The following is a 10,834-nucleotide window of genomic DNA, read 5'->3' as shown; positions in this document are numbered from 1 at the left end:
TGGTGGGTTTAATGCAAATTTTAGAGTAAAATAAATTCAGAGATTATTTTTTAATGAAAATGTTATTCATAATTTCAGCAATTCCCACAGTGTACAGCAGACATTTATCTTTGCACACTAGGCATAGAAAAGACTATTAAGTAAATGAAGTTCAACCAACACTAATTAATAGAAATATTTAACCTAAAAGAAGACAGGAGCATCACAGTAGTGAGCAGATACCTCAGTCAGAAAACATCTAACTGTAGTACCCTCTGAAGAAAACATTCTGGGATGATAGCAATGGAGGATCAGGTTGTCAGAGTCTATGACTTAAGAAAGAAGATAAAAAAGATCTAAGTGGTTCAGAGGACGTTACTGACATGAAGACTCCAGTAATTAATAAGCATGGGAAGCCCAGCCGGTGCGATTCAGTGGTTGAGTGTCGACTCATGCATCAAGAGGTTGCCAGTTCAATTCCCAGTCAAGGCACATGACCAAGTTGTGGTTCAGATCCCCAATGGGGGGCATGTAGGAGGCAGCCAATTGATGTTCTCTCTCATCGATGTTTCTATCTCTCTCTCCCTCTCCCTTCTCTCTCTCTATAAAAATCAAAGAAGAAGAAAAAAATTTTTTTTAATAAGCATGGGAAGAAAAGGACTTCTCCAAGAATATTTGAAGATAGGGGAGCATGAAGTGCAGAATATGCTGGAAAATTTGGGGGCTGACATTAACACTGATGTTATTTACAAAGAGAAAAAGACTAGCAATGTATACCAAGGGTTCTCTAAAAAAAAAATTTAACCAGAAAATTGAGCATATTTGGAAAACCCAACAAGGTCAAAGGCAGAAGCTTAGCCAAGAATATTCTCAGCAGTTTCTGACTTTGTTTCAGCAGTGGGAGGTAGATGTGCAGAAAGCTGAGACACAAGAAGAAAAACGAGCTAAATTGTTTCTACTGCAACAAAAAGTTTTCCAACAATCTGCAGTTGTTCCGAACCAGACACAAAAACAATTAAACAATTATATGAGCAGTTCACAAAGAGCATGGGTGACTTGGAGAGGAATCACGGTACTCTACTTACTGATGCACAAAATGAACTTAGAAAAGAAATGGCCATGTTGCAGAAACAAATTATGATGTACACTCAGCAGCAGGGGATGGTGCATGTTTAAAAGTCTCTTCAGTTCATGTTATTCTGATGACTCTTTGGAGGAAGAACTTGAACCAAAATAATATGATACAACTATAACACTAGCTAAGAGACATATAAACCTTTAGAGTTGTTTTAAAAATCTAGTTTAAACATTACATCGTGTAATGTGATTCAATGCATGTAGTGTCCTGAAAATTGCAAGTACTCCCCTTTCTGTTAACCTCCAAATAAAAGCTAAAGTTACTTGAATAGCAGCAATTACTAAATTGTATGTACCAAGCTTTATACTTTTTAATACTAATAGTGAATTTTTCTAACACTTGTCAATAAACTTAGCTATAAAGATGATTTAATTTCAAAAAAAAAAAAGAAGAAAAGAAAAGAAATGTTAATCCGAGGCTGATCAACAAAGCAAACATCTACAATGTTGCCCAATCTGTTTTTGCAAACTTAACGTTATTAGACTCTTACACACATTTTCTTTGTTTCAGCCAAACTGGAGTACATGCAATTTTCAGGACACTACATGCATTGACTCACGTTTGCCAAGCTGACCCTGCTGCTTTCTCTCCCCACAGAGCTCTTCACTACGCACGATGCGCTAACTAGAAAGCTTTATGTTTCAGGCATTTCAAAAGTTTATGATTTTATTATGAAAAGAATAGATAAATCTTCTAGTGCTTAAAAGTATAAATATGCTTTACAGTTATAGTGACCAGCAGAGCTGGAATTCAAAACTATAAGGATTTGCAGGTCTCGGACGCCCCAAGAAAAGATGATCCTCCTAGAGTAATGCCAGGTTCTAGTTCAAGTGGTCAAGGATCTTTGCACTATTGACTCATATATCCCTGGTGCTTAGAATAGTGCCTGACATGAGAACAGGCTCTCAAATATTTGAGGAAGGAAGGAAGGGAGGTAGGAAGGAAGGGAGGGAGGGAGGGAGGGAGGGAGGGAGGGAGGGAGGGAGGGAGGGAGGGAAGGAGGGAGGGAGGGAGAGAGGGAGGAAGGGATTTTATTGAACAATTTTATATATAATTTTATTTCATATCTTAGGAGGATGTGATACTCTTTATTCTTAATTTTGTCAAAAACCTATTACTTTTCCTTCCAAATTATGACCCTCCATCTTCTACCTATAGCCCTGCCAAGGAGACAGGTAAAGATTAAAGAAGTTAATTGCAGTCAAATTATCAGTAAAGAATAAAATAAACTAGAAAAAAATCTATATGTTCTTCAGAATAGAAAATTATAAAATATGATTTAATAATAAAATTAAATTTTGTGAATGCAGAATTACAGTGAATAAACACTACGAAAAGGAATTGGATAAATTTCAAAATCATAATGTTGAGTAAATATAGAAAAGTTGTAAATATATATATATATAAAATACTATATATTTAACCTTTTTAAAACCCACATAAAACAATAAAACTTAAGCTTTTTAGATATATAAAGACAAAAAACTGAAGGATACATGCAAATTCAGCAGTGGTTACATTGAGTATAGAAAGTTTTAAAGGGGCAGAAGCTCCGGCTTTACTTTTATGTGATACATTTTAACTTAAGATATAAGTACCCATAGAGGAAAAAAAGAAGAATCTTAAGCAATTAGAAAAATTGTTACTATCTATTTAATTGTTGTTATGTATTTAGAGATAGATCTATTTTATCATTTTCCACCAATTTTTTTGTAGTCAACCTTAATGACAATGATGAAGAAGTCTTATAATATAAAGCAAAGCAGCCCATTTATCTTTCTCATCTCCTTTTTAAGAGGAACATTTAACTACTGATGAGGTGCAGTTATGGTACCTCAATAAATATTTAATAACCTCCATTATGTAAATATCAAATTAATGTGTTTCTTATTCATATTAGAAAAGCAAACACCAAATGATTCGGGTAAAAAGCACGTAAGGATCTCCTTACTGGAATCAGAAGACTGTTTTATAGATCATTAACTATTCTCAGCAGTTTTAAGAGGAAAGAATCTTAAGAACAAGTCAAGAAAAAATCATGCTAAAATATAAGCAAAAGATATTTACATAAGTGATGAAATAAAATATTTAAATAGTTTGATTTAAAATTTATTTTATCTCTGTATGTAGAGAATGCACCTACTGCCAAATGTCAATGTCATCTTTTTCCTACTGATAGAAATGTTGATTATGTATTATAATTAATGTTTTTAAAAAACTTATTGAGTTTTGGAGTGACACTGGTTAATAAAATTACATGGGTTTCAGGTGTACGATTCTATAATACATCATCTATATAATGTATTGTGTGTTCACCTCCCCAAGTCAAGTCTCCTTCCATCACCATTTATCCTCTTCTACCTCCTACCATGCCCACACCGTTCCCTCTGGTAATCACAATACTATTCTCTCTGTCTATAAGTTTGTTTTTTTGTTTTGTGTTTTAATTTATTTTTATTGTTGAAAGTATTACAGATGTTCCATTCCCCCCACACCCCATTTACCTCATCTGTCCAGTTCCCTTTACCCCTGCTGCCTTCACCTCATTACTATCTTCGTCCATTGGTTATGCATATATGCACATAAGTTCTTTGGTTAATCTTTTCTCATCTCCCCTCCCCCTTTCCCTCTGCCAGTCATCCGTCTGTTATCTGCTTCTATGTCTCTGAATCTATTTTTTTTTCCTCAATTTATTTTGTTCATTGGATTCCACATATAAGTGAGATCATTTAATACTTGTCTTTCTCTGACTGGCTTATTTTGCTTAGCATCATATTCTCTAGGTCTCTCCATGCTGTCTCAAAGGGTAAGAGACTCTTTTTTTACAGCTGCATAGTATTCCATTAGGCAAATGTACAACAGCTTCTCTATCCACTCATCTACTCATGGGCACTAGGGCTATTTCCTGACCTTAGCCATTGTAAATAGTGCTGCTAGGAACAGAAGGTGCAAATATTCTTTCTGACTGGTGTTTCAGGCTTTTTAGTATATATTCCTAGAAGTAGGATCACTGGGTCAAATGGTAGTTCTATTTTTAATTTTGGGGGAAACTCCATACTGTTTTCCATAGTGGCTGTACTAGCCTGCATTCCAAAAACCATCACCAAAATCAAAAGGCAATCCTCTGTATGGGAGAACATATTTGCCAATGATATATCTAATAAGGGGTTAATTTCCAAAATATATAAAGTACTCATACAACTCAACAAAGGAAGATAAACAATCCAATTAAAAAATGGGAAGAGGACCTGAATAGACACTTCTTCAAAGAGGACATACAGATGTCCAAGAGATATGAAAAAATGCTCAACATCACTAATCATTAGAGAGATGCAAATTAAAATGACAATGAGCTATCACCTCACACCTGCCAGAAAGGTGACCATCAACAAATCAATGAAAGCCAAGTGCTGGTGAGGATTTTTTTTTTTTTTTTGCTTAATTCTTTCACCATTTTTACCCAGCCCACCAAATTCCCTTCCCTTTGACAGCTATCAGTCTGTTCTCTGTATCTCTTAGTCTGTTTCTATCTCGTTCGGTAGTTTTCTTTGTTCATTTGATTACACATAACAGTGAAATCATATCCTACCTGTCTTTCTCTGAATGGCTTATTTTACTTAGCAAAATACTCTCCAGGTCCATCCATGCTGTTGCAAAAGGTAAGATTTTCTTTTTTACAGCTGAGTAGTATTTCATTGTGTAAATGTACCACAGCTTTCTTATCCACTTATCTACTGATGGAACACTTGGGCTGCTTCCAAATCTGGCTATTATAAATGATGCTGAAATGAACACAGTAATGCACATATTCTTCAAATTAGTGTTTCAGGTTTTTTCAGATATATTCCCAGAAGTAGAATCACTGGGTCAGAAAGCAAAAATTTACGTTTTTAATTTTTTGAGGTAACTCCACACTGCTTTCCACAGTGGCTACACCAATCTGCATTCCCACTAATAGTACTTGAGGGTTTCTTTTTGTCTACATCCTAGTCAACACTTGTTGTTTGTTGATTTATTGGTGATAGCCATTCTGACAGGTGTGAGGTGATATCTCAATGTGATTTTAATTTGCATCTCTGGTAATTAGTGACATTGAGTATCTTTTTGTATATCTATTGTCTATCTTCTATGTCCTTTTTGGAAAAGTGTCTACTCAGGTTCTTTGACCATTTTTTAATTGGGTTATTTGTTTTTTGGTGTTGAATTGTATAAGTTCTTCATAAGGTTATTATATTAACCCTTTATAAGATGTATCATTGACAAATATGTTCTCCCATTCAGTGGGTTATCTTTTAATTTTGATGATGGTTTCCTTTGATATGCAAAAAACTTTTTAGTTTGATGAAGTCTCATTTGCTTATTTTTCCTTTTGTTTCCCTTGCCTGAGGCAATAGGTCAGAAAAAATATCGCTGCAACAAAACAGCCTGGCTGGTGTGGCTCAGTGGATTGAGGATCATTCCACAGACTGAGAGGTCCCAGTTCATATCCTGTTCAGAGCACATGCCCAGGGTGCAGGCACAATCCCCAGTAGGAGGCGAGCAGAAGGCAGCCATTCAAAGTTTCTCTCTCACATTGATGCTGCTATCTCTCTGTTCCTTCCTCTCTCTCTAAAAAAAACCAATAAAACATATATTTTTTTTAAATAAAATGAAAATAGAGCTAATGGTGCTAAATAAATTCCTTAAAATTGCAGAAAATAAATAAACAAAAAACATGTTTTATTGCCTATGGTTTTTTTTTAGAGTTTTATGCTTTCTACTCTAATGTTATTTCTTGAAATACTTAAAAACAGAAAGATAGACACATTTTATATTTAAAAATTTCTGATAAGAAAAATTCACATATTTAATATTTTAAAGGCTAAAGTAGTTACTAAAAACTAGAATATATGTTGGCAACTCCAAAAGTATAATCCTAATCAATAGTTTTTTATTTTATTTTATAACTTCCAAATTTTAAAGTATAGATAATTTAATATAGCAGAGTTTTATTCTTAAAAAGTAATTTACATGGCACAGGCTAGTCAGTGTGACTGTGAAAGAAATTAGGTGCTTCAAGTTCACAGAATGAGTGACCCCCATTCTCAAAAAGGGTCAGTAGATATTGGGCTTTATGTTCTCTTGTATTATGAGAGAATAATAGCTATGTAAATTCTTTAGGTGCAAATACCTTAATATATGGAATACTTGTGTAGCAAGACTAGTAAAACTCTAGGCTCAAATAAGCCCCATTTCTGTGATTCTGATATATCATCCAATTTGATACACCAATCACTCTAATCTTTACTCCAAATTTCCTGAGATAATAAATAACAAAACAATCAAGGAGTATATACTGAAAAATGTTTAAATCTTTTAAAAATCATAGTGAATATGTTTTTTCTTCCTTTGTACAGTTACTTTAATATTTATATTCTAAATATTAAATTTATATTCTAAATGCATTTGCTTTCTGAATCCATTGACAGATGATCCTTATCAACCATGTGTTGGACCCAGATACATTCTTTAACCTCAGGTTCTTCATTTATGTGATCGGGTTAATAACAGGACCTACTTAAAAGATTTGTTTTTAATGACTACATAGTAATAATAAAATACTTGGAAAAGTGTCTGACTTTTAATCAAGTCTAAGTTAGTGTCTGCTAAATTCAAAAGGTGAGAAGGAGCAATGAGTATGTTACCAGCTACTCCAGAAAATGATGTTTGGCATCTTAGTTTTTTAAGGAATACATCAAAAAGCTGAAACACAGCAACATTTACAAGGCCACAATCAATGAAGGTTGGTGATTATTCAACAATAATGAGAAGCAAAAATTATGACCATCTACCCTATATGACTCTGTATTAGATAAACAAATTAGCCAGTAGCTTCCTGACAGTAACATCTGAAGTTTTACCATTTAAATAAACAGTTTCTTCATCTAGTCTTTGTTTACAATTCAAACATAACTTAGTACCATGGTCTAATTTTTTCATAATATGAAGGAGTTTATCTGATATTTTCCATTAAATATAGAAACCTGCCATGTGTAAGACATGGATTAAACAGAAAATAGAGATAATAGTGCTGAACAAAATTTTTAAAATTGCAAAAAATAAACAAACAAAAAAATCCCCCAGAGCCCAGCCGGTGTAGCTCAGTGGTTGAGCATGACCCATGCACTAAGAGGTCTCCAGTTAGGTTCCGGTCAGGGCATATGCCCAGGTTGTGGGCCAGGTCCTCAGTGTGGGGCATGCAGGAGGCGGCAATCGATGTTCTCTCTCATTGGATTTCTCTCTCTCCCCCTCCTTTCCTCTCTCTCTAAAAGTAACAAAAAAATTTTTTTAAAACAAAAATCTCAGATTTATTTTTTTATCAAAGGTTTGTCTTATCTTTCACAAACTCATGCAGGCAAATTGAGAGGAGTGCGAAACAATTTTCTAAGGTCTGTGATCTATTGTTGCATTTCCTTGGGAAAGGACCAGGTAAAACACAGGGAAATGTTTGAGTAAGAATCACTGTGCGGGGGAAAAAATCCCAGACTGTGCTCTATCCCTATCACTGGACAAATTAGGCTGTTGGCATAAAATGAAAGGACTGAAATAAAATCTCAGGACTCTTGTGAGTTTTGAAATTCCTTGATTCTATGAGTCATTTCCTTGTCATTTAACTTTAAAACAGTGTCCATATTGGCCTAGAAATGCTGTAAAGGGTCAAGCCTTTCGTTCAAGAACAAGAGGTCACTATCATTGACATCAATAGGAGTTGCCTGTGTCCTTTAAGCCTGCATTGCTCAAATATCATATCTTCTGAATTATTCCAAGAACAGAAGGAACAGTTTGACGTGAACAAGAGGGTAAATGCTAGCGCCATAATTCTCCAATGCCTGTCACAAAAATTGGAGACAGAGTTATCGCGATCAGGGATGATTTCTGTAAAGGAATAATAAAGAGAAAAGCTGTCACTGCAAGTGGCTTTGAATAAAGGAGGGATCCAGAAGAAAGAATTATTATTTTGAAATCTGACAACATTTTACCTGCTGAAATTCTGGTGTATATTGACTGACTTTGTAGTTTATTTTGTTCCATGTAGGCAGAATAATGAAAGGTATAATGTCAAGGACTAAAGAGATGTACACATACGACTGTCACATCATCATCATCATCAATTATGTTGTTTAAAGCCTACAGGGTGAATGACACGGTGCTATGAATAATGAGTTGTCTTCTCAGCTTAGCTTAGGATGTATTTTTTTGACTGTCTCAGAGGGAAGAAAACTCTCAATCTATCTCCACTTCTGAGACTCTTTCCTCTTACTTATAGGAAATACAGTCTGAAAGTGACCTATCATCATAAAACAAAAATATATTTTTTCTTTCCCCATGTCTCTTTATTTTGTAATATATGATTTTTCTTCCTTCCTGAATACTGTGACTATAAAACTGTGACAAAAAAATTAGAATTATACAAATAGGCTCCTCTTTCTCATACACGTAAAGTCATAAAACTAACTGTAAAATTAAAAATTATAGTTATTGCCCAGCTGGTGTGGCTCAGTGGCTGAGTATCAACCCATGCACCAAGAGGTCACCAGTTTGAATCCCAGTCAGGACACATGCCCAGGTTGTGGGCCTGATCCCCAGTGTAGGGCATGCAGGAGGCAGCCAATCGATGTTCTCTTTCATCGATGTATCTATTTCTCTCTCCCTCTTCTTTCCTCTCTCTCTAAAAATTAATAAAGAAAAAAATCATAGTTATTAAAACACAAAGCAATAGTCAAGAAGATAATAGACCAATTGCAGAACTAGTGAAAGGCATGATTTCTTATATATCGGATTTTATATCAAGTCAAATGAGATTGTATAGAAATACAAAGAAATTTATAACTCAATATAAGTAGTAAAACTGCAGGAAAAAGTAAACAAATAGATAAAGAGAGTAAGAAATAAAAGATAAATTGTCTACAAATAAAAATACTTAGACCAAAATCCAACCTTTGATGCAAATGGAAGCCAAATATCAGTGGAAGATCTTTAAAGACCTTGGAAGACAAGAACTGTAAACCTCTTATTGTGTGCTAGTAAAGCTGTATTTCTAAAATTATCAATGAATAAGAACTATTTTAAACAAACATCATCTGCACTCATTGTCAACAAATTCATGAAAAGAAGGAGTATATTTTCTAACAGTGCTTTAATGGAACCAAAAAGATGGTCTGATATGCAAGAAAATATAGTAAGCAAACAAATTAACAAGCATTCTTTTCAGAGAAAATAATTTTAAATCAATTACATGTAGCAAAAATACAAATCTCTAACTTGTGGACTCAGAAAAATATAGATACAACAAACTAGAGAATAATAGCAATAAACTAAGAAAAGGATAAAGCATTTAGAGGTAGTAGACTCTAAGATTTTATATTGTTTGTGAGAAACAAGATATTGATTGAGAGAAACCCTCTTTGCCTCAGATGCAGATTGCTAGAAACACCATCACTCCAAACACAACAAGAAAGGCTGAGAGGCATGAGCAACCAAGTGCCCCCAAATCTAAGACCCTCCAATGAGAGAGAGGGCCTGAGCCTGGCTGACCTGTGGCAGTGCATTGGAGAAGAATATGCCAGAAATATTGTAAGAGGACAAAAGGAATTCAGCTTTTTTCTTTTTTTACAAATTGCTAGAGGTTAAGTGGGTCTAGAATGAGAATACAGAAACTATGGGAGCCACAGACATATGAGGAGTGTATATCATTTATAAAACGTTCTCCACAGACCTCGACCAAAGTCATAAAATAGATTGGGTACAGGCAGGAGACGAGAAGGCGTCCCTTGGTGATGCTATTCTGGAGAATGAATGGAGCCACTGGTTGAAATAAAGGATGAGCCCTTGCCCACAGCCATCATCACCTTACAGAAGGAAAGTCCTTAGGTGCTGCAGAGGACAGCAAATCTTACTGTTATTGTCCTTGAGGAACAGATGAAGAAAGAAGACAACTGGGTGACAGCTTTGCCGTACTAGAACAAATGAAGAACTATCAGCAAAAATATCTTCTAAAAATTAAGGTGATGAAATAAATATTTTTTCTAGGCTAAAAAATAAAAACCCAAGAGAATCCATTTCCCAAAGACATGTTTGACAATAAATATTAAAGAAATATCTTCAAGCAGAAGAAACATTTAGCAAACAGAAACTTAGATCTTCAAAAAGAAATAGAAATCTCCAGATATGGTAAAAATGAAGAAATGTTTAAATACATATTTCTTATTTTAATGACTTTAAAAATTAATGTATAAAGCAAAAATATGAATCATACATTGTAATGTTTATATCATTTGTAACTGTAAAACATGACAAAAATGGAACAAAATATTATTTGGAAGAAATGGGGTACAAGGTTGTACATTTCTTACAGTAGGTATAAAGAACTATAGGGTTATTTTATATGAAGCTAGAATGTAATTAAAGATTTATAATTAAACCCTAAAAACACAGGTATAAATAATAATCCAAAAACAAAAATAAAATGAAATAATATACTCGTTAAAATTCATGTAACTAATTCTAAGTGTTAATATCTGGTAAGGTAATTTCTCCACATTTATTCCCCAAGGTTGTCTTGGCTTGTTTTAACCTCTACATTGCCACATTAATTGAAGAATAACCCTATCATTTTCACCAAAATATCTCTTAGAATATTAGTTAAAGTTTTTTTTTTTTAATCCTCATCCGAGGACA

General features: G+C 34.1%; 1 pseudogene; it reads left to right on the top strand.

Moving 5' to 3' along the window:
• Positions 1-282: 282 nt before the first annotated feature.
• LOC118619709 lies at positions 283-1,182 on the top strand (annotated as a pseudogene).
• The last annotated feature ends 9,652 nt before the right edge of the window (positions 1,183-10,834 follow it).

This window comes from Molossus molossus, unplaced genomic scaffold, assembly GCF_014108415.1.
Source record: "Molossus molossus isolate mMolMol1 unplaced genomic scaffold, mMolMol1.p scaffold_m16_p_1, whole genome shotgun sequence".
In the NCBI taxonomy this organism is placed as follows: Eukaryota; Metazoa; Chordata; class Mammalia; order Chiroptera; family Molossidae; genus Molossus; species Molossus molossus.
This window is presented reverse-complemented; position numbering and strand designations above follow the sequence as displayed.